The sequence below is a fragment of the Nycticebus coucang genome, chromosome 4, assembly GCF_027406575.1.
Source record: "Nycticebus coucang isolate mNycCou1 chromosome 4, mNycCou1.pri, whole genome shotgun sequence".
In the NCBI taxonomy this organism is placed as follows: Eukaryota; Metazoa; Chordata; class Mammalia; order Primates; family Lorisidae; genus Nycticebus; species Nycticebus coucang.
Window position 1 is genome coordinate 80,428,749 of NC_069783.1, and position 23,702 is coordinate 80,452,450.

Sequence of the window (23,702 nt, forward strand, 5' to 3'; positions counted from 1 at the left end):
TAACACATCCATATTTTCTTGAGACTCTCTGAACTTCTTTAAGAGGATTATTCTGAATACTTTATCAGATATTTCATATTTCTCCTTTTTTCTAGTGTTGCTTGATCTTTGTTGTATTTTTTTATTTTGGTGGTATATTTCCATAATTTTTTTTTCGTAATTCTTGCATCTTTATGTCAATGACTGCACATTTAAGGAGATGGACACCTCTTCCAGCTTGTGTACATGTTTTTGGTGCTATTTAACCTTTAGTATTTAATTTTGAAACTTAGTCTCTGGCCTCCTATTTTATTCTGGTCTCAATAAGACTTACAGTGATACTTAGAACTAAAATGGTTTACTTGTATGAAATAGTTATACTACCTCTGTTTCCTAGTCAGGGAAAGACCTACAGTGAGCATTAGAACTCTAATGTTGGGCTAGAACTCTATTATTGCTCTGCTATTATTTCCTGATGTGAGGATGACTTAAGCAAGTGCTGAGAAGTTGTTTCTAAGTCACAAAAAGGCTCCACATGAGCACCTGGGTTTTGTAGGAAATTTAGCTAGGGATCTGAGTCTTCCTGCAAATCATGTTCCATGTAGCACAATATTGATGGAATTTCTTTCAGCAGTAGGTCCTTGGTCTCATAGATTTGAAGAATGAACCCATGGAACACACAGATCAGTGATAAGATAGGGTTTATTAGACAGAAAAGAATACAGAAGGAATGAAAGGCATGAGAGCTTCTGTCAGAATGGGGAGACTAAAATGGGAAGACTTTTGTCTAGGGGGTTATATATTGTTTTATAAGTAGGGAGGTCTTGAGAATTACATTTGGCCAGACTTGGCAGACAGAAAACACCTTTCAATGTTGATGAGTATATCAACAAATGAACATAGTTCCTCTAGCTCCTGGCAAAGCAGCAGGGAGTCTACTTCAGAAGAGACTAGCTTACATGAAAAACTGAGAAAACTATTTTTCTCCTGTCTTGCTTGTATTCAGAGAGTGTGGTTTTGGAGAGAAAAAAAAAAAAAAGTCCATTTGCCAGGCCTAGAAAAATGGAGATCCATATCCAGCTCTGACTCAGGGAACCCTGTACTAATGACAGCATCTGCCAGTCTTCTCAGTGTGGCATTCCCACTGATCTGAGCACAGAGGTACAAATACCCACATATCAGTCACTGTGGTCATTGCCCCAGATTTTTGTCTCCAATTCCCTCCAGGGTTGTCCAAGCTTCTTGGTTTTCCTAATGGTTCTAATGTGGATAAGAACAGAGTAGGCTTTCCACAAACATTCTCACACTGAGAGGAAGAGTGAAAATTTACCTCTACTTTCTTCCTCCAACCTTAGAAAGGGTGGGCCCAGGGAAATTCTATTACTGGCATTATGCCTATTTGGGGGAGGAAGTAGTGCAATCAAAAATGAATATTCTTCTAACTACTTATGGTTTCTCTCAATTCTCTAAGCCCAAGGTATTTCTCTCTTTCTTGCTTGAGTTCTGGTGAATTTGGGGTAGTTGGTATTCTTGCCTTTAAATAATTTCAAGTTGTAGTTTTGTGGAAGGAGTAATGCCAGGAGATCTTCTATTCTCCCATCCCATAGAGTAAAATGAAAGGACCCACCCAAATAGAATGTGCCCACCCCTACCCTTCAGACAGATGTCCCACCTAAAGGTGAATGGGCCTACAGCCACCCTTCTAACAGATGTCCCACACAGGAAAAGGAATGTACCAACCCCCCACCCTTCTGACTTTTAAAACCTCCATCCATCATTATGTGCTGACTTCCTTTTCAAACTCAGCTGGCCCTACCATGGTGGAAATAAAAGATGATACTTCACACACAGAACCTGGATTCCATTTTCCTTTCATTTTAAGTATCAGAATGATTTTTATTTGGTCTTTGACCTCTCACCTTCTTCAAGAGCAATTTAACCCTTAAATGCTGTAGTAATTTACTTTCAGTAGAAAGAACTCAGGGCCATGTATCCCATCTAAGAGAAAATAATTGCTAATTTCTACTTTAATAAATCCTATGAAAGTGAAAGTGCTGCATCAATAATTTCTCTTCAACTACTGAAATTTATCTTTATGTTACTTGTATCCATCACTCTAAATCATATTACCTTGAAATATTATAAATTATAGCAAAGATTAAAGAATATGTACTATGGCTTCAAATCTCAGGTCAGGTATTTCTTGGTATTCTGACCTCAGGCCAAATATTGAATTTTGTGTCAATTTCTGAGTTGCTCTGATGGTTAAAAGGCATAATTAATTTATATGAATCAATATGTTTACTAAGCACAATTCTGTTTCAAATTTATAAGAAGTGTTTTAGCGAGTTTTTCATTATTGATGATGTATCCTTGTTTATTTTAAGGAAAATTTTTATTTTAATACCTGTCCTTTGATAGCTGGTTTGAAAAAACAATCCTGGAATTTTTATTCTACAGCAAAGCAGAGACACTTCAAGTTTTCTATAGAGAGACTGTTGTTTTATACCCCCAGAAGCAGATGTGAGTGATATTTTGCATTAAGTAAAACAAGTTCTCAGGATTTTTTTTGTCCAGAGTAGTTGTAGAAATTTAAGCCCAAATGGCTTCTGGTTTGAAATGGTTGACCACTGTTTCATTGTGGCCTTTTCCATCTCAGTTGGATATTTAATGAGACTTCAACGGGATATTTGTTTACCAAGAAGCTAAGATAGCCTGTATAAGCTAAGGAGCATGGTCAAAATTGAAGGAGGCTTAACTGATATTTTTTTCTAAATGGAACCATGCAGTTTTATCACTGGGTAGTTACTGGGCAAACAAAAATAATTTAACAATGTACAACTCAATGATTAAGTGTTAAAGCAGAAATTAGGAGCAGCACAGATTGCTTTTGACAAAGAGGTAAAATTGTGTCAACTTCTTTTTAATATTTACTACATTTTTTAGTTACTGAATAAATATGAGGTCTGACAATTTAGTTTATTAACTTGCTATCATGCACTTACATGGGTAACACTGTACAAGAAACTTGGTAAGGTTTCATAATCTTAGTATATCAGTATCTCACAGTTGCATTTGTGTGGATGAAGAATGGTGTCCTATTGAGTGGCATTCATTATTGTTAAATGGTTTTGTGTGCCATTGTGAGAGTGTCAGAGTTGGAATTAGAGCAAGAAACAAACATTACATTCCTTTTTAAACTTGGCTAGAGTGGAAATCAGTGACATGTTAATCTGAGTTTATGGGGATAATGCTATGAAGAAAATGACAATAACAATGTATAAATGGATTAAACATTTTTTCTGAGGGGAGAGAAGACATCACTGATGAAGAGAGTCAGAGAAGTCAGCAATGAGCAAAAATGACAAAAACACTGTGAAATTTCATTGAATTATTAATTAACATTGTTGAATGACCATGAGAAGCATAGCAGACCAAGTAAAAATTGATAGAAAGACAGAAAAATTTTAACTGAAAACCTTGGCCAAGGGCGGCGCCTGTGGCTCAGTCGGTAGGGCGCCGGCCCCATATACCGAGGGTGGCGGGTTCAGACCCAGCCCCGGCCAAACTGCAACCAAAAAATAGCCGGGCGTTGTGGCGAGCACCTGTGGTCCCAGCTACTCGGGAGGCTGAGGCAAGAGAATCGCTTAAGCCCAGGAGTTGGAGGTTGCTGTGAGCTGTGTGAGGCCATGGCACTCTACCGAGGGCCATAAAGTGAGACTCTGTCTCTACAAAAAAAAAAAGAAAAAGAAAAAAAGAAAACCTTGGCCAATAACTCATGGCTATTGCATCACAAAATGTACTAGCTCACATGGTATTGTCTGTGAGAATATTTTAGCCAGTACACAAATAACTGTATTGGAACACCATCTCTACTCACCTGATCTGGCCCCAAGTGACATTTTCTTTACCCAGTTGTATTAGCATTGTGATTAACATCTCATACACCAGAAGATCATCTGTTGCCCAGACAATATTCAGTAAGATATATATACTGCTTTCTTTTCTTCTTCTTGTTTTTTTTTTTTTTTGGGGGGGGGTGTTGTTGTTCTTTTGTTTTTTAATTTCAACATTTTCCCTATACATTTTTCTTTTATTTCTTTTTCTTTTCTTTCTTTATTTTTCTACTTTAAATGTAATTTCCTCTACACAGAAATTAAACAAAGATATAAGAGATTTAAATGAGACCCTAGAATAACCATGCTTGATAGACGCATATAGAACACTCCACCCCAAAGATAAAGAATATACATTCTTCTCATCACCCCATGGAACATTCTCCAAAATTGATCATATCCTAGGACACAAAACAAACATCAACAGAATCAAAAGAATTGAAATTTTACCATGTATCTTCTCAGACCACAAGGCACTAAAAGTGGAACTCAACTGCAACAAAAACGTTTAAAGCCACACAAAGGCATGGAAATTATACAACCTTCTGTTGAATGACTGTTGAGTGCAGGAAGAAATAAAACAGGAAATCATCAACTTCCTGGAGCATAACAACAATAACAACACAAGCTACCACAACCTGTGGGATACTGCTAAAGCAGTTTTGGGAGGAAAATTTATCACTTTAGATGCCTACATTCAAAAAACAGAGAGCACATCAACAAACTTACAAGCCATCTTATGAAATTGGAAAAAGAAGAACAATCTAAGGTAAACCCAGTAGAAGAGAAGAAATCTCCAAAATTAAATCAGAGATCAATGAAATTGAAAACAGAAGAATCATTCAGAAAATTAATGAAACAAGGAGTTGGTTTTTTGAAAAAATAAATAAAATAGACAAACCATTGGCCAGACTAACTAGAAATAGAGAAGTAAAATCCCTAGTAACCTCAATCCAAAATAATAAAGGGGAAATAACAACAGATGCCATAGATATGCAAAAGATCATCTCTGAATACTTCCAGAAACTCTATGCCTAGAAATTTGACAATGTTCTCCCTAGACTTAGCCAGGAAGAAATAGAGCTACTGAACAGACCAATTTCAAGCTGAGATTAAACAAACAATAAAAAAGCTTCCAACAAAAAAATGCCCTGGTCCAGATGGCTTCACACTAGAATTCTATCAAACCTTCAAGGAAGAGCTTGTTCCTGTACTGCAGAAATTATTCCAAAAAATTGCAGAGGAAGGAATCTTCCCCAACACATTCTATGAAGCAAACATCACCTTGATACCAAAACCAGGGAAAGACCCAACTAAAAAGGAGAATTTCATACCAATTTCATTAATGAATATAGATGTAAAAAATCTCAACAAAATTATAGCCAATAGATTACAGCTTATCATCAAAAAAGTGATACATCATGATCAAGTAGGTTTCATCCCAGGAATGCAAGGCTGATTTAACATATGCAAGTCCATAAACGTTATCCACCATATTAACAGAAGCAAAAATAAAGATCATATGATCCTCTCAATACATTCATAAAAAGCATTCAATAAAATCCAGCATCATTTTCTAATTAGAACACTGAAGAGTATAGGCACAGGTGGCACATTTCTGAAACTGATTGAAGCTATCTATGACAAACCTACAGCTAATATTTTATTGAATGGAGTAAAACTGAAAGCTTTTCCCCTTAAAACTGGAACCAGACAAGGTTGTCCTCTGTCAACATTACTTTTCAACATGCTGCTGGAAGTTCTAGCCAATACAATTAAGCAAGACAAGGAAATAAAGGAAATCCAAATGGGAGCAGAGGAGGTCAAACTCTCCATCTTTGCTGATGACATGATCTTATACTTAAAGAATCCCAAAGACTCAACCACAAGACTCCTGGAAGTTATCAAAAAATACAGTAATGTCTCAGGATATAAAATCAGTGTCCACAAATCAGTTGCCTTTGTATACACCAATAACAGTCAAGATGAGAGGATAATTAAGGACATACTCCCTTCACCATAGCTTCAAAGAAAATGAAATACCTAGGGATATACCTAACAAAGGAGGTGAAGGAATTCTATAAAGAAAATTATGAAATCCTCAGAAAGGAAATAGCAGAGGGTATAAACAAATGGAAGAAAATACCATGCTCATGGCTGGGAAGAATCAACATTGTTAAAATGTCTATACTTCCCAAAGCAATCTACCTATTCAATGCCATTCCCATTAAAATACCAACATTGTACTTTCAAGATTTGGAAAAAATGATTCTGCATTTTGCATGGAACCATAAAAAAGCCCGAATAGCTAAGGCAATTCTTAGTAATAAAAATAAAGCCAGATGCATCACCATACCAAATTTTAGGCTATACTACAAAGCCATAGTGGTCAAGACAGCATGGTACTGGCACAAAAACAGAGACATAAACATTTGGAATTGAATAGAAAACCAGGAAATGAAACTAACATCTTACAACCACCTAATCTTTGATAAACCAAACAAGAACATACCTTGGGGGAAAGATTCCCTATTCAATAAGTGGTGCTGGGAAAACTGGATATCCACATGTAAAAGACTGAAACTGGACCCACACCTTTCCCCACTCACAAAAATTGATTCAAGATGGATAAAGGACTTAAATTTAAGGCATGAAACAATAAAAATCCTCAAAGCATAGGAAAAACACTGGAAGATATTGGCCTTGGGAAAGACTTCATGAACAAGACTGCCCTGGCAATTGCAGCAAAAACAAAAATAAACAAATGGGACTTAATAAAACTGAAAATCTTCTGTACAGCTAAGGAGACAACAACCAAAGCAAATAGACAACCTACACAATGGGAAAAGATATTTGCATATTTTAAATGAGACAGAAGCTTGATAACGAAGATCTATAGAGAAACTCAATCTACATGAAAAAAGCTAATAATCCCATATATCAATGGGCAAGAGATATGAGTAGAACATTCTCTGAAGAAGACAGATGAATGGCTAACAAACATGAAAAAATGCTCATCATCCCTAATTATTAGAGAAATGCAAATCAAAACCACCCCGAGATACCATCTAACCCCAGTGAGAATGGCCCACATTACAAAATCTCAAAACTGCAGATGCTGGCATGGATGTGGAGAGAAGTGAACACTTTTACACTGCTGGTAAGACTGCAAACTAGTACAACCTTTTTGGAAGGAACTATGGAGAAATCTCAAAGAACTCAAGCTAGACCTCCCATTTGATCCTGCAATCCCATTACTGGGCATCTACTGGAAGGAAAAAAAATCCTCTTATAAGGCCACTTGCAGTAGACTGTTCATTGCAGCTCAATTTACAATCACCGAAATGTGGAAACATTTGTTTACCAAACCAGGAATGGATTAATAAGCTGTGGTATATGGAAAAAAATGGAGACTTTATATCCTTTGTATTAACCTGGATGGAAGTGGAACACATTATTCTTAGTAAAGCATCACAAGAATGAAGAAGCATGAATCATATGTACTCAATTTTGATATGAGAACAATTAAGGACACGGTGGGGGTGAGGGAATGGGAGAGCAGAGAGAGAAAGAAGGAGGGAGGGATTGGGAAAGGAAGAGAAGAGAGAGGGAAGGAGGGAGGGGGTGGAGCCTTGGTGCATGCCACAGCTTTTGGGGGCAAGACACGATTGTAAGAGGGACTTTACCTAACAAATGCAATCAGTGTAACCTGGTTTCTTGTACCGTCAATGAATCCCCAACAATAAAAAACCAAACCAAAACAAAAAAACTACATTGAGGGAGAGGGAGGGGAGGGGAGGGGGAAGGATGGATACAGGGAGGGCAATCGGTGGGACCACACCTATGGTGCATCTTACAAGGGTACATTTGAAATTTACTAAGTGTAGAATATAAATGTCTTAACCCAATAACTAAGAAAATGCCATAAAGGCTATGTTAACCAGTTTGATGAAAATATTTCAAATTGTATATAAAACCAGCACACTGTACCCCATGATTGCATTAATGTACACAACTATGACTTAACAATAAAAAAAATAAAACTACAAAAAAAATTAAACTAACTGACTTTTCTTTGTTCCAACTCCCTCATCTTACTTTTTAATTTTCCCCTTTACTGGGGAAGCCTTCTCTTGCCAAGAATGGGCTCTTCAGTCCCCATTCTGCCGGCAGGAAACCAAAAAGTAGGGAGAAGGAGAGAGGAATGAGTGATAAAATCTTACGTATCTGGTACAATTAACACTGTGCTGTTCTAGCACATTGGAAACCCTGAATTAAACCCTGAATTAATTATACTACATACCCATGTAACAGAAACATTTATACACCTTTAATATATTGAAACAAAATTATAAAAATTAAAATTAAAAGCAAACCTGTACACCTTCATAAAATCTATATAGTAAATTTTCACTTAATATTATCTATATGTTTTTAGAAACTGTGACTTAAAAATAAAATGACATGCAGTAAGTCCTGGAAAAATGTCTTTTTTCATCAACATTATTTCATTGTGTTGTTGATAAAGATTCATTTTGTTTCATGTTGTTTCACTTAAAGTCTCAGCTTTCAAGAACCTATTAAAGACCTTGAGTACTTTACTATACTAGCTCTCATCCTTTTGACGTGATTTCCTTTTGTTTTACAGCATTCTATAAAGTATGGTGGCATATGCATTAAGTACCTAATGCGTTAAGTACAGACAGGACAGATGGATCCATTTCCATCATGAGATTCACATTGCATGTTATCATACATCTATAATGTATTACTAGGATGCTTTGATTTTTTTCAGAAAAGCAATCCAAACCTAGGGATATAGTCAATATCTGACCTAGTAGAGTAACTCTTAAGATTTATGAGTTAGCATACTGGGCAATCAGCAAAAGAAAAAACAAAAAAGAAAAGTTACAAATCCCCTTCAGTTGGTACAAAGACCATTCATGCAGAAATCCAAAATTTAGAGTGAATGAGTCACTAATCAATGGGTATTCATTCATTCACTTATTCACTCATGTAATAATATCTTTATCAACAATAATATACCAGAAACTGTGCTCAGAGATTCAATTATTTATATTAAAAAAAAAGAAAAGAAAGAAAGAAAAGAAAAGAAAAAAGAAATAAAAAGATTTCCTTTTGACAGAGAACGTACTGTCTAAGAGAGATAAAACTCACAGGAGACCCAATGATTTTCATCCCATCTGATAAGCACACCATAGGTGAATGGAAAAGGGAACCACAAACTAAGCCTTCGGATGCATCGATACTGCTCCCTCAAGAATCTGAATGAATTTTGAAGGACACAAGATTGAATACAGGAGGGAAGAGTCTTCTGTTGAGAGCTAATGGAATATGGAAATTCACAATCGACACACAGGTAGTATAAGCAATGGACAAACTGAAGAGTCAGGTATAAAATGCAGTAATTGAAGATAGCAGTCCACATCTCACATACAAAATTAGCATGAAGGGTGGCGCCTGTGGCTCAAAGGAGTAGGGCGCCAGCCCCACAGGCCAGAGGTGGCGGGTTCAAACCCAGGCCCTGCCAAAAATTGCAAAATAAATAAATAAATAAATAAAAAGTAAAAGTAAAAGTAAATCGATAAAATTAGCATGAAACAACACACAAATATTAAAAAATTTAAATTTGCTATTTACATATTAAAGTCACCTTTCAAGATTTGACAACTACTGTGCTCTCATTCTTTCACTGATTATTATTATTATTATTTCACTAATTATGCCATTAGGAGTGGTAATGGACCATCTCATATTTAAAATGTCAACTCTTCTACTTACATATTGAGCATTTAAGTTTTGTTCTTCCAGGAAGCACATCTCCAGATCTAATTAGATGAGTAAGAAACACATTTCCCACACCTGGGGAAATGCATGTGACAGATAACAGGGAGGAAGGAAAACAGCCTTTAGACCATTACGCAGGTCTGGCATAGTGAAAAAGAGCAAGAAAGGAGCAGAATTGGGTAAGAAGTGTCTCAGACTGCAGTTCAGTTCTCAGAAAGATTTATTCAGTCATAGGAGGAGTCTCTGAGTCAGAACTGTTTATTAGTAGGGTCCTTTGCTTCAGGAATGGACTGATACTAGTTCTCTGTGGTCTGTTTTTGCCCAGGACCAGCTGGGAGAACTGTGACCTTGATAGGAACATAGTGGTTGATCAAGGGTCCCAGCAAATAATCTGAGCAAAGAATTTTTGTCACTGTCACATAGACTGTGGACAACATATGTTAACTAATATGTTTATAAGATTAGCTTTATAGTAGGTTCCATAAGGATAAAGAGACTGCCATCTCTATGGGACCATAATAAAGATGAGTTAGTGCTTATTAAAGGGTTAACACAGTGCCTAAGATACAGGAATCTCTGAAAATATTCTATTCACTAAAATGTTGTATGCTCTTTTAGAGAAGAGACATCTTCATATTTTTTTATTTATCCTAGTATCTATCAAAGTGCAGTGCTATGATTACAGAATTTATATGATACATTCTCAATAAATAAATAGCCAATGCCTGTCAATGACCATTGAGAACATGTTCATTGGCAAACAAAGCTGAGTTTTACTTCTCACTGAAAAGAAGACTGTAAACCCTCTAGAATTAAAGGGTGCCTCAATTGGAGGGTGGCCAGAGGGGTTAGTTATAAAATTTGATTTGTCTTAGGTTATGTTTGAGAATTAATCAAGTAAGTAGGTTTTTCTTTAGTTTGGGGCTCTCTGAAAATAAAAGTAATTCTACGATTACATACATCAATTACTTTTGTACCCATGAATAGTAATAGCATAGGGCTAAAGCCATAATTGATAAAGAAGGAAAATTGATACACTTATATTAGTTATGTTAGTTAAAAGAGGTAGATATCTGGTCATTTTTGTTATTTGTACAATATTTGTTTTTGGCTATGCGTTTTTATATATACATATAATAATGGGTTATCCTTTTGGGTCTTATCCATCACAATTAGAATTATCTTGTCTGAGATTGATGGTCTGCTTGGAGGTAAACACCACAGTCAAACTCATAGGAGTAGCCCGGCTACCAGATGGTAGCTCTGAAATTTGGTCAAATTAGGGGGAGAAGCTATAATATTTATCCAAGGGAATGAAATTAAGGAAAGAACTAGGCAAATTTTTTGGTCCAAAAGAAGAAACACAAACAGATTGGGGAGTATCTAGATGCCGAGGCTTATTCTGATTAACAGGAATCTCGTGTTTAAAAATGGCTTCAGTTTTATAAATAATTAAGAATAGGTCTTTTGAGGTCTATTCCTAGATATTTTAAAGAGTCAGTACTACTTTGAGTGCCTGGGTTGTCAAACCAAATGTTTATTTGTGATATATAATCAAAGTCTGATTTCAAGGTAGAGGAAAATCTGATCCTTATATAATCAAATTCTGATTTCAAGGTAGAAGAAAATCTGATCCTTAAAATAGCTAAGCATCTATCTACTCACTCAATTTTATTTTGAGTGCTCATGACATCCACTATCTCAAATTTTGGAAAACCAAAAAAAAAAACAAAAAAAAAAACAACCAAGAGAGAAATCTAGACAGATAAATTATCAGTTTCTCACTTAGTTGCTACGTCTACGTCTGATTAAAACTATAGTCCACCCTGAATTTTTATATCTTCTAAAAAATCTAATAAAAATAGCCATTAAACAAATTAATGCAATGTTCTCATTTTTATTTGGGCTCTCAAAGAATGAAATATATATAAATTGGTTGATGGTTTTTGATTTTATAACCATTTGGCAGCTAATCCAAAATTCAATCCATGTCCATTTCACTATCTTCTAAAGCATTCACACCTTTCAAAATGTCACAACTAATCATACTGCATCTCTAGCCTCCGGAAACTTGATACCAGCTCAACTTTTTTATTCACAGGGCTCTGTATAGTCAAGTGTATAATTAGCCTTTTGTCAGATATTTTAAAAATGTTTAACCAAAATCAAAAGAATAACCAAGATAACTAAAAGATCTTTTAGAAGAATGACAATTCTATTTAAATTCCTCATCCCATTCTACAAGTTCCTTCAACCTTACACTCTGCCTTTCTCTAATTAAAAGTCTGAAATTAACACACATCCATGTTCAACTTTTTTCCCTGGTACTGCTTCATCTGCTGGATTTCCTCTGACATTGATGCTAACCCAGTCTAGAGCAGAATGGAGTCAATGACAAGTAATAATGGACAAATGCTTTATGCAAAGAGACTGTGTATGTAAATGCAAGGCTATGTTCCAAATAAAGTTTAAAAGAATAAAAATTAACAAGTGACATATATAATGTTTCTGTTTAAATGATTCAAGTCCTTACTTTAATAGGATCTTAGCTGGTCAGAAAAAAAGTGTTTATATCTTAATCATGTTAAGACTGAGTAAACAAGCCATTACTATCAAATTCTTCATTTTCACCAATATAGTTGTAACTCCGACTGAATTAGGTAAATATAAGAGATTCTGATTTAGGCCCTTAAAGAATATTTCCCAGAGTAATTCCTATCTGATCAGTGTTCTATTCTGCCACCTCTTAAAACTAGAGCTACTTACGTGTTATCTTTCATTTGCCCCACACGATGTGTGTGTATAAATTATTAAGATGCAAAGAAATTATAATTCTATCACAAACATATCCCACCAAAGAGTCAACTACAGTGTTATTCATACATGTAACTTCTGAATGCTTGAAATAATCAAGAAGAAACATTTAATTCAAATTGAGAAAAATATTGGTGAAAACAATAAATATTTATATTATTTTTTTAAATTTTATTATGTTTTTTTATTATTATTTTATTTTATTTTATTTTGCAGTTTTGGCTGGGGCTGGGCTTGAACCTGCCACCCCCGGTATGTGCAGCCAGTGCCCTACTCCTTGAGCCACAGGCACTGCCATATTCTTGATCATGTATTGAGTTTGAACCCTCCAGAAATGCAGAAACTACCAAAGGAAAGATTGGTATAAATTTATCCAAAGCCACAGGACATTTAAAATGGCACAGGCATGAAACAAATTTCTATGGCAATACAAAGAGGAGAGTAGTCACTCGAGCAGAAGCATTGGGAATGATCTCAGTGAAAGACTGATATTTTAGATGAACTTTCAAAAATGGATAGAATTCTGATATGTGGGCAAAAGTGATAATTCCAGATGGGAGGGGAAGCCTAAGTGAAAATATGAATAAGGAAAACGTTAAATGCCGAGGTGACAAGCCTGTTTTCAAATCATTTATACTGGGGAGGATGAGTATGAAAATAAATGAGAAGATAAGAAATGTGGCAAGCAACCAAGTAAATATTACATTCTTCCAGGTACAAAATAATGAAGACTATATACTCTGGATAAATGATCTGGAAACAGAAGGGGCAGCTGAGAAAGTACAACAATGTTTTCTCTACATGACTCAGCAGCTGATCAAACGTAAGTGAATTAAAAATAAGAGAAAAATGGCACTTTTCTCTGGATTTTAGAGCTATGTTCTTCCAAAATGTTGGAAAATATTGATATATGGATAAGAATAAGGAAAATCATGGCGCAGATATACAAAGGTATCAAAGACATCTAGTTTCGTGGAAAAAATAGTTGATTTGGACAGAATTATAACCCAAATTAGTCAGTGGTACATTTCTCTGTGAAAGTCACAGTCATCATCACCACTTGATTTATTGTCATAAATATTTACTAGGTATATATATACATATATAAGAAATTTCTCATTGTATCAGGATTTGACAATCTGAAAAAATCAATATCAAAATTAGAACTCATATCTAAGGCAGTATATTGCATTATTTTATACCTAAGTTGTACTTTAAGGTTTTTAAAAAACATTTACACCTATTACCTGATTTAATGGCACTAAAGCCACATAGAAAGAACAGGAATGCCAATTCAATTTGCCCTGTGAGGGCAAAGGGAATGGTCTTCTAAGACCATTGGTTCTGCTAAGGGAATGGTCTATCATGCTATGGGAGACAAGGTGGTATGATCTAGAAACAAAGTCTTTAGAAAATATCTTATAGATTTAAATTAAACAAGTTTTACAGAATGAATCAACCTACCTTAATAAAAGTCAGAAAATCCATTTGAAAACAAGTGGAATTGAAGAAAGGAATAATGTTGGAAACTAAATAAATGCTTTAAGACGAGAATTTTTTTTCTATTTTAAATTGGAAAAAATCAAAACAAAATATTGCAACACATTAAACTTATATGAAATTTAAATTTCAGAGTCTATACATAAAGTTTTATCAGAACACAGGCATAATCATTAGTTAATATATTACCTATGGCTGTTTTTCTGTTACAATGTTAACATGTTGTAATGGCACAGTTGGATAGGGATGGCAAAGACGATTTGGCCTGCAAAGCTTAAAATACTATTTGGCCCTTTAGAAAAAATTCAAAGTTTGTTAGCTATGAACTGAGACAAAAATTTATGGCAGAATTTTGTCAAAATGTTGTTTATCTTCACACACTGATGGGGAAGAAGTATTTAAAATTTCCAGTAAGGGAAAGAGGATAGCAAGAACAAGTGTCTTGGGGAAAAGAGTCTATTGATCTGCTTGAGCCGTAGTGAAAGGTCACAGACCAGGAAACTCAAGCAACAGAAATTACCCTCCCACAGTTCTGCAGTTTAGGAAGTTCAAAACCAAGGTGCCAGCAGGGGTGGTTTCTCATGAGCGTTCTCTTTCTGGTTTGAAGAGTTCACCTTCTCTATGTATCCTTAGACCTTCTTTCTGTGTGCATGTGAGGAGAGTTAAGAGTGAATTGTCACTTTCTGTAAAGATATCAATCCTTATTTAACCTTAAGTATCTCCTCAATGTTCGTATCTGCGAACATAGTCACATCTGGTGTGAGGGCTTTGACATATGGACAAGGAACACAATTCAGCTAATAACAGGGATAGAGCACCACAGGGCATACCCCGTTCAGCTCACATGTTCTGCTTGGAATCTATCATAATATTAACAGTTAATATGCAGCATATGCTTTCTATGGGCTGAGTACTGTGCTCTCTCCTTCACATGCCATCCCCTAGTTTTCTGCACATCTATGTACACTGTTTGTTCTCAGATGTAGAAGAAGATGAAGTAGAGACGTTCCTTACCTGATGTCCTGCAACGGCACATGGATGACCCCTGATGTCAATGTGGCAGCCTGACTCTGGTGGTATCCTGGTATCCTTAATCAGTCTGTTTTTCTCTCCTTACAAGATTTTTGTAGTTCTCTCTGTACCTCACAGTAGAGAACAGTAATTTTCAACCTGGAGCCACAGCACACTGGTGTGCTATGAGAGGATCTTAGTTGTGCTGCAACAATTTTTAAAGATCATTAATTTAAATATTTTTAAAAGGTCAAGGAACAGTAAGTATATCCCCCCCCCTTTTTATGGGGATTAACATAATTTCAGTGTGCCACAGAAGTTTAACTATAGGTTCAGTGTGCTTTTAGATAAAAAAAAAAAACATTGAGAAACAATGTTCTGGAAGTTGTTTATATGCCAATCAGGAAAACGGGATTCATTTCCTGCTCTGATTTTACTATCTAATTGGCCTTACCCTTGGGCATGTCTTTTACTCTGATACAATTGAATACATAGTATATATTTTTTCTTTCCTATAATTAAAAGAGTCATTTTATAATAATATTGGTTATTCTCAAGCTAAGAATGGAGGGAATGTCTTGGAATGGGAGAGCTGTGGTATGAGGATTCCAGGAAGGCTTGTCTATGGTAGAAATAAATCAGGGAATAGTCTCTTTGATTTAATTTAATAATTATATAATGATATTTTATTTTAAATTTCAAATGTTGAATGAAGGTGTAAAATATTTATGTTTATTACAGTTGAGGGTATGAATAGATTGAGAACTGCTAAACTAGGTCAACTTTAGGGTATCATATGGTTCTTTCTTTCTCTCCCTTTCTGGTTGTTTTGTATAATTTTTCTAACCTATTTGGAGTCTTCTTTGACAGCTGACTTTTATTGACTTTTTTGGAGGACAGGGCTTACTCTTTTCTCTTTTGCACACTTTCATCATATCTTGCAAACTTCTAGGCAGAGAAAAATGATAGCCCAAAATATGGTATTTTACCATTTGGAATACTTTGAACTGAAGGGCATTGGAAGGGCCTCAGAAGCAAAAATTCTTTTTAACCTTCACTTGATATTCTTTCTTCTCCAAGTCAGGTAATAAAAACTGTAGTCTTTCTACTCAAAAGCCAGCTATAAAACTTAGAGATATTACTTTAAACTTCTCCCACCTTTCTGTTTAAGAGTTGACCATAAAGAAATTCCTCATCTACCTTGTCTAATAATAGTTCAAAAGACTCTCATTCCAGAAAGACTTCTACCCTGTCCCCAGGAAAAAGGGATGTTATACAGAGAGACTAAGAAAAATCTGGACAGGGCTTGCTCAGTTTTCCCACACAGTCTAGCACTGTTATGCTATTCCATTTTTGTTCAGTAACTTTTCTACATGGCTGTGCCTTCTTCACTGAACCTAAGTACAAACAGAGTTACTTTTCCCTGGGTTCTTTTGGTCTTCATTTCTGAAGACCCATGTTGCATTAAAGTTGATTAAATCTGTTATACTTTCCTTTTGTTAACCTTCCTTTTGTTATATGAGTGTCAGCTATTATTCTTAAGGTGGTGACAGGAATCAATTGGTACCATTCCTTGGAGGCTTCCTGGTGGGTTCCTCTGACAGGACATAGGATCAAAGCCCTAAGGAGATTTGCCTGACCCTCTTTCTTCTATTGCCCTGACCTGTTTATTCATTGAGAGCCTCTATTTTAATCATTCCCTGTCTTTTTCTACTTCAGCATACTTTCAGTGTCTTTACTAGTCTTTAATTACTTACCCTAAAGCTTAACCTAAGAAAATGACGGATAAGCTCATTATCACTGAATTCCAAAAGCTAAGAAAAAATGAATTGCTTACTCTTTTGATACTGGAATTTCTTCTTCAGTAGGCCCTGGGTCTCAGGGGTTTGAAGAATGAACCCGTGGACCACAGATCAGTGGTAAGATAGGATTTTTATTAGACAGAAAGGAATATAGAAGAAAAAAAAGCACCAGAGCTTCTGGAAGGGGGGAAGAATTAACTAAGGAGTCTATGTGGGCTCTTTATCTAGGGGTATTAGGTCTTGAGAATTATACTGGTCTAGGACTTAGTAGGGGAAAAAACATCTTTTCAAAGTTAATGAGTCCATTAAGAAATGAATGAATGTAGTTCTCCCTCTACTAGGGCAAGGTTATCAGGTTCTTATAGTTTTTGTCTCTGAGAAGAGATCAGGGTGTGTGCTCCCTACTCATGGTGGAACCACCCTAAAAACCATCTCAGGCTGCTTTGCTCATTATCTTGTCCTGAAAAAGACAGCCTGTTTGTGCCTGGAAATGGGATCCTGATATCTAAGCTCATCTGGGACTAGAAAATGTGTGTGTGGGGGGTTCCTGTCCAGCACTGAGTGGTGGAATCCTGTATCACTTTCATGGGGTATTTTAGTTTTCTAATGAAAGAATTATTCACACTAATTGTGAAAATATTCCAATGATAAGATTTTAGGTATGAGTAAGGTCAGAGGGAAGGAAGTGTTTCAGAAAACCCAGGAATGATGGAATGCAATGACTAAGGTAATTATAACACAAAATCCAATAAACAAAACCAAACAAAAAGCTAATTTTGGATCATTCTAGAGCAAATAATTATGTATTTCATTTTTATCAAAAGACAAACTTCCCAATTTTGTTTCTACTCCACAAAGGACTGAAATTTGTGTTAGAAATCTAATGCATTCTTTTTAAATGTTTTAAGAATAATAAGTGAAACTGAATCAGAATCTCTCACAGTCAGTTCAGATATAATTGCTTTTTGGCAAAGATATTTATTTTCTTAAACCAGAGAGATTCTCGCTTTTTAATCTATCTACTTCTACCTGATGTTAGAATGCAAATGTAGAGAACTATTTGTGTTTTATTATTTGGAAATTATGAAGGGCAAAAAGGCAGAGAAAAATTTTACAAAATAGTACATGTGGACATTTTCAGGAAATTTCCATAGTTTTTAAAAAACAATTTCACAAAATCTTCCACATTTTATGAAATTTACATTAAAAACTAAGATTTCAAGGGCAGCACCTGTAGCTCAATGAAGTAGGGCGCTGGCTCCATGTGTCAGAGGTGGCAAGTTCAAACCCAGCCCCAGCCAAAAACTGCCAAAAAAAAAAACCCTAAGATTTCCAAATGGTTGATTAAAATGTACTTGTATGTTTGGAAGAATCTATATATTACATGTCACTAATAACTTAATATACATTAATTTCTAAGATTAATGGATTTCAACCCACTTAACTGGTTTAGAAAATTAAAAGATTAATGGGTAAGGTAAATATATTGGTTGAGATGTTGCTGGTAAAATTATATATAATTCTGAATATAAAACTCCAAATAGTTTAAGGAACAAAAAGTTTTGGCAACTGAAATGATAAAGAACAGGGTCAGGCTGGCCTTCCACATGGTGGCATGTGCACTATTCATGCCCAAAAAGGAGATAGAAATCCTCTCTTTTCCTCCCAATTACTAAAAAAGTGGTAGCAGTCTGTTCAGATCCCATCTATGTTCAAGGGGATATGAACTGTGTGAAAGACATGAGATTATTTAATTGCCTTAGCAAATCAAGATTCTTACTGGGTAGATGTGAAGACCGGGATATAATTGGGAGGCATGTGACATGGATGTGGCATGGACATGCCATGTCTAATACATACAGTATGGGTCCCTTCAGAAGGAACTGACAGAAGGTGGTGAGAGATAGAAACAGAAGCATAGGCCCTGCAGGAGTGTTCTGATCCCATTCTCTGGGCTAGAGTTTGGTGAACCTTGAAAAAAAAAAGACTGAATGTCTTTGAGAAGCAAGCCAGATTCCTTTCATTTTAATTGTGTTCAATACTAGATTTCATTTGTCATTAAAAGTCATATGCAGTCTCAATAACTGAGTCTGCCTTGAAAACACAGACTGAGAGGGTCAGAATCATCATTAATGTGCTAGGAACAGGTAAATGTCACTATAAATTAATTTCTTACTAAACAAAAAGCCATCAATTTTCATAAAAGGTAATTAAAGAATATATTTTTTATTTTTAAATAATTTTCACTTGGAAAGTATTAATACCATTAAAATCATAGAGGATTTATTGTAACAATAATAGTTAGCATTTGTTAAATGCTTTACACGTCAGAAACAATTTGTAATATTTTACGTGTATTATCTTTCTAAGTTTTTATTTTCTATATATTATTTCACAATATTAGGGGGAATATGTGTTTTGTTTACATACTTTGTTTTTTGCACAAATTGAATCAAAATTAGAAGCGTAACCCCATATGCATTATCTTTCTCAATCCTCACAACAACCTGATTAAGTAGGTCTTCTATCATTCCTCTCTTCCTCCCCGCCCACCCCAGGTGTTTTTCACTATAATAATTCATTGTTGTACAAATCACTCTTTGTTGGTATACAGTTTTATGCCATTTGATAGGTGCATACTGTTATGTAACCACATGCCAGTCAGAAGTCCCATTATCCCTAAAAGGTTTGCCATCGTTTTTTGGAATCAAACCTCTCCCATTCCCCACAGCCATATGTTACAACTTATTTGTCTTATGTTTTTATGCTTTGACTTTTCCATAATACCATATAAATGGAATAATTTAGCATATAGACTTTTGTTTTTAAATTTTTTTCATTTTTTGCATAATGCATTTGAAATTTATCCATGCTGTTTCAAATTATCCATGGATATATCAGTAATTCATTCCTTTTTCATTCTTGAATAATAATATATGCACAGAGGGAACAGTTTGTCTATTCACAAGTTAATGGAAATCTGGTTTATATTTGATGACTATGAATAAAGAGTAAAGCCAGAGTAAGATTTTGGTATTTATTCAAACATATTTTTATTTATCTTGGGATATTTCCTTTAAGTGGGATCATTGGGTTAAATAATAGGTCTGCACTTCATGTGGGAATGTAAAAGCCAAACAATTAACAGGTTAACTAGTTTAGTTTAACATAGTAATTAGCAGAACTCAGATTTGAACAAAGGAAATCTAGCCCCAAATTACATAGTTTAAATACCACCTTCACACATTTGATCTAAATATGACATTGTAAAGAATGATTAAGATAAATAACTACTTTGCTTTTAGATTGATTCTCCTTTTCCTCTAATTATGGCTTTAGAAAAGAAAAGGTTACCAGTGCTCAGGGTTTAATCTTTTGTGGTAGGATCCTTCTCTAGATAACTTTTTTGTTCTTAATTAGAATCAATTACTGTAATGGCAAAGAATTTTTTTAAGATCTTTTTTTAATATCTGGAATTAAATTCATTTCCTGTGTTCATATATGAGAGCAATATGGCAAGAGCAAAAGGTACACACACCCCTTCTCTGAAATCTCTCTTTCTCGTTGGCCACCCCAAGTATGGAAACTGATTCTTTCACAGAATAATGAAGTCAGTGTGAAATCCTTAGGTACCTTGAGGTCCAAATTCTTCACTTTATGAATGAGAAACTGATTGTCTTTTATAAGTTTACTGAGAAAGTCCATAGCAGACCTGACATAAAAGTAAGTTCATCTGCCTGATCCCAGATGAACTATTCTGTTCCAAACTTCTTTTATAGTTACTTCTCTTATTAAATTCAGCATAAGCCAATACAATAAAAGCCAATGTCTACTAATATATTAGCTTTCGCTTATTTTGAAAATTACCACTATTATCATCTCTACCATCCCTGGATAATGCTGCATCAGTTGCTCAACTATCAGTATTATAACATTATTTATATTTTCTGAGCCTATCATGTTTGGGGAGGTCATTTTCAGATTCAGATGAAGTTTACAATCTTCTGAAGACATTTGCCATGTACGACCATTTGCCATTAAATTCTCTGAAACTTCTGAGTTAGCTTTTTATTTCTTTGCTAGATCATAATAACTCAATCTAACCAACTGTGAGATGATAGCCTGTTTGTTTATAAGACAGCAGCCTGCTTCCAAAGATGAAGTTCTGCTTCTCAATGTATTTTTAACTTATCCTAGTCGATACTTTGACAAGGCAAATATTATCACTCTCAATTTCTAAACTTCATTTTTAATGCTCCATGTTTCCCCAGTTTTTCTCATTATTCTTCCAAAACTTATCCATGACTGCTATAACCAGCTTTTGCCTGTTTGAAAAATCAGTCACTACTAGAGTTTTACCCAATAAGTTAATTGTTAACATGTCCTCCACTTTCACAATATTTGTATATTATTTAATAATCTTTAAACAAGGAAAAGATTTAAAATTCCCTAAGGCATTATAAACAAAATTAAATTTAGAAATAAATCATTGATAGCCTCGATAAATGTTCCCTGAGTACAAATCCTCACATCATAAATATAAGTAAATATTTGGCTTTTAAGGCTGCTTCTATTCCCATTCATTCTGGCTGTCCAATTATTTTATGTTTACCAGCAACCTAAACTTGCTTTCTTCTACATTTGTGCAGTTTATGCTATTCCAATACTGTTCTTCTTTAAGAAATTAAAAAACATGTATATAAAACTGATCCACCACTATCTGGAGTAGGGTAGGTTTGTTTATTCTTACTATTTATCCCTTTTTAACCTTTCCTTTTGCTTATGGTTGTGTTAAACACAATTATTTAAAAAAATAACAAATGTACTTATAGGTCAGGATTCAGCAAATTAGGAAAGCTTCTTTGTGAATTTGGGGTCACTGAGTTTCTGCTAAATGCTTGAACACTTTTAGCAGAGCTAATGCACTGGTCAGGCAAAGCTTATTTCTTTTCTTTCTCTTTGTGGTTGTTTTGTTCACGTAGGGTGACAGTTTCCCAGTTTGACTTCCCACTTAGGGGTCAGGGTGGTGCATCTTAATTGGTGGTAGGTGGAAAATATCTTCAGGAGATTATAACCTGCAGTTTTATTGAGGATTTGTTTTGCTGCTGATGCTTTCTGAGCTTCGCTTCCTTTCTCCACTATGCTCAGAACTTGATGTCTTTGAATAAAGTGGGCCAGAGTTCATTGTACCTACTGCTTAACTTCATAACTGAATACAAGTCAATAAATTAGTTAGTATATAATACTAGATGCCTATGTGGTCAGCACTGAGAGAAAATAACAAGGACATGTTAGCTAGTACAAAAGATTATATAAACTTATAATATATGCATATTGCATTGTGAACCAATAATCCCATACACAACGCCTTAGAAGTCCAATACAATTAAGTGATTACAAAGTAATCACAGTAATCACAGTGCTTACAATAGATCACAGAAGTATTACTATATATAAATAGAAGAATGGTAATTAAATGATCTGCATATACACCTGTCTAGTTATTATGCCAAATGACTTACAAGTATTGTCTCATTTAATCTTTACCCAAATCCCACAATATTATGTGTTATGTATTATATTATAATAATAACTTCTTAAACTACAATAACATCATCCCTATTTAATAGACTGGATAATTGTGTCCCCTTAAAATTCATATGTTGAAACCTTAACTCTCAAATGTATTAACATTAAGAGATATGGCCTTTGGGAGGTAATTACATTTAGATAAGATCATTAGGGAAGGTGGGGTCTTCACATTGGGATTAGTGTTATTATAAGAAGACACAAGAGAGTGTATTCTCCCTCTCTCTTACTTTTTCTCTTTTTTGCCATGGAAGGGCAGAGCAAGAAGGCAGTTATCCTGCAGGCCCATAGATGACTACCTTCTTGAAGGCCCTCACAAGAACCAACCATGCTTGCATCTTGTCTCAGACTTTTTAGCCTACAAAGGTGTAAGAAATAAACTTACATTGTTTCAGACACACTACTCATGGTATTTTGTTATAATAGCCAAGCTAAGACATCCTTTATGTATATGACAAAATTAAGACTAAAGGACAGTTTTTAAAAATTGCAGAAAACTTATATAGATAGTATAGATAGTAATATAGTTTGTGGAAAAGAATTTAGACCCAAGTCTTAAGGAATAAAAAGCCATATTTTCTTGGTTTGGGGTTTTTTGTTTTGTTTGTTTTTCTTTTTACCACTGAGGGAGGTAGAGCAGGTACTAATGAAGTCTCCTTCCTAAAGCTTGCCATGTGACTTAGTAGAGCCAAAGTTAAAGATCCCACCGTATTTGGTTATTGATTTGTATTTTTTGTCTTTCATATCAGAAAACATCCTAGTGGGGATAAAGAGGTGTCTAGTGCATAAAAGTAGTTATTACAGTATTAAAGATATGTGTATACTTGCTCCTGACACTTGCCCATGTAACTTACAGTGTTCGTATACTGGTCTAAGTAATTACCTTTACTCTAAGGCTTCTACAATTTGTAGTGTGGGAAACAAATTCCGTCTTAGGTCTTGCAATGTAAAATGCTTCCCTTTCTCATCTGGAAAAATTATATAACAGATCACTGTATATCCTCTTCTCTTGACACCACTTTTATGTTCTCTTGTTTAAATCACTAGGATTCAAAACCATATTTGAGCAGGGAGAAGAAATAATCAATAAACTTGAAGAAAAGACAAGGAAAATTATTGAGTCTGAGGAACAAAAGAAAAATAAATAAAGCCTAAGGGGCACTGAAAATAGAACAGCATATAAATTGTGAGATTTCCAAAAACAGAAAAAAAAAAAAGAAAGAAAGAAAAGAAAAAGAAAGAAAGAAAAGGGGGAGGAGTGGATATTGGAAGCCATAAAGACTAAAAACTTTCCAACAGTAAA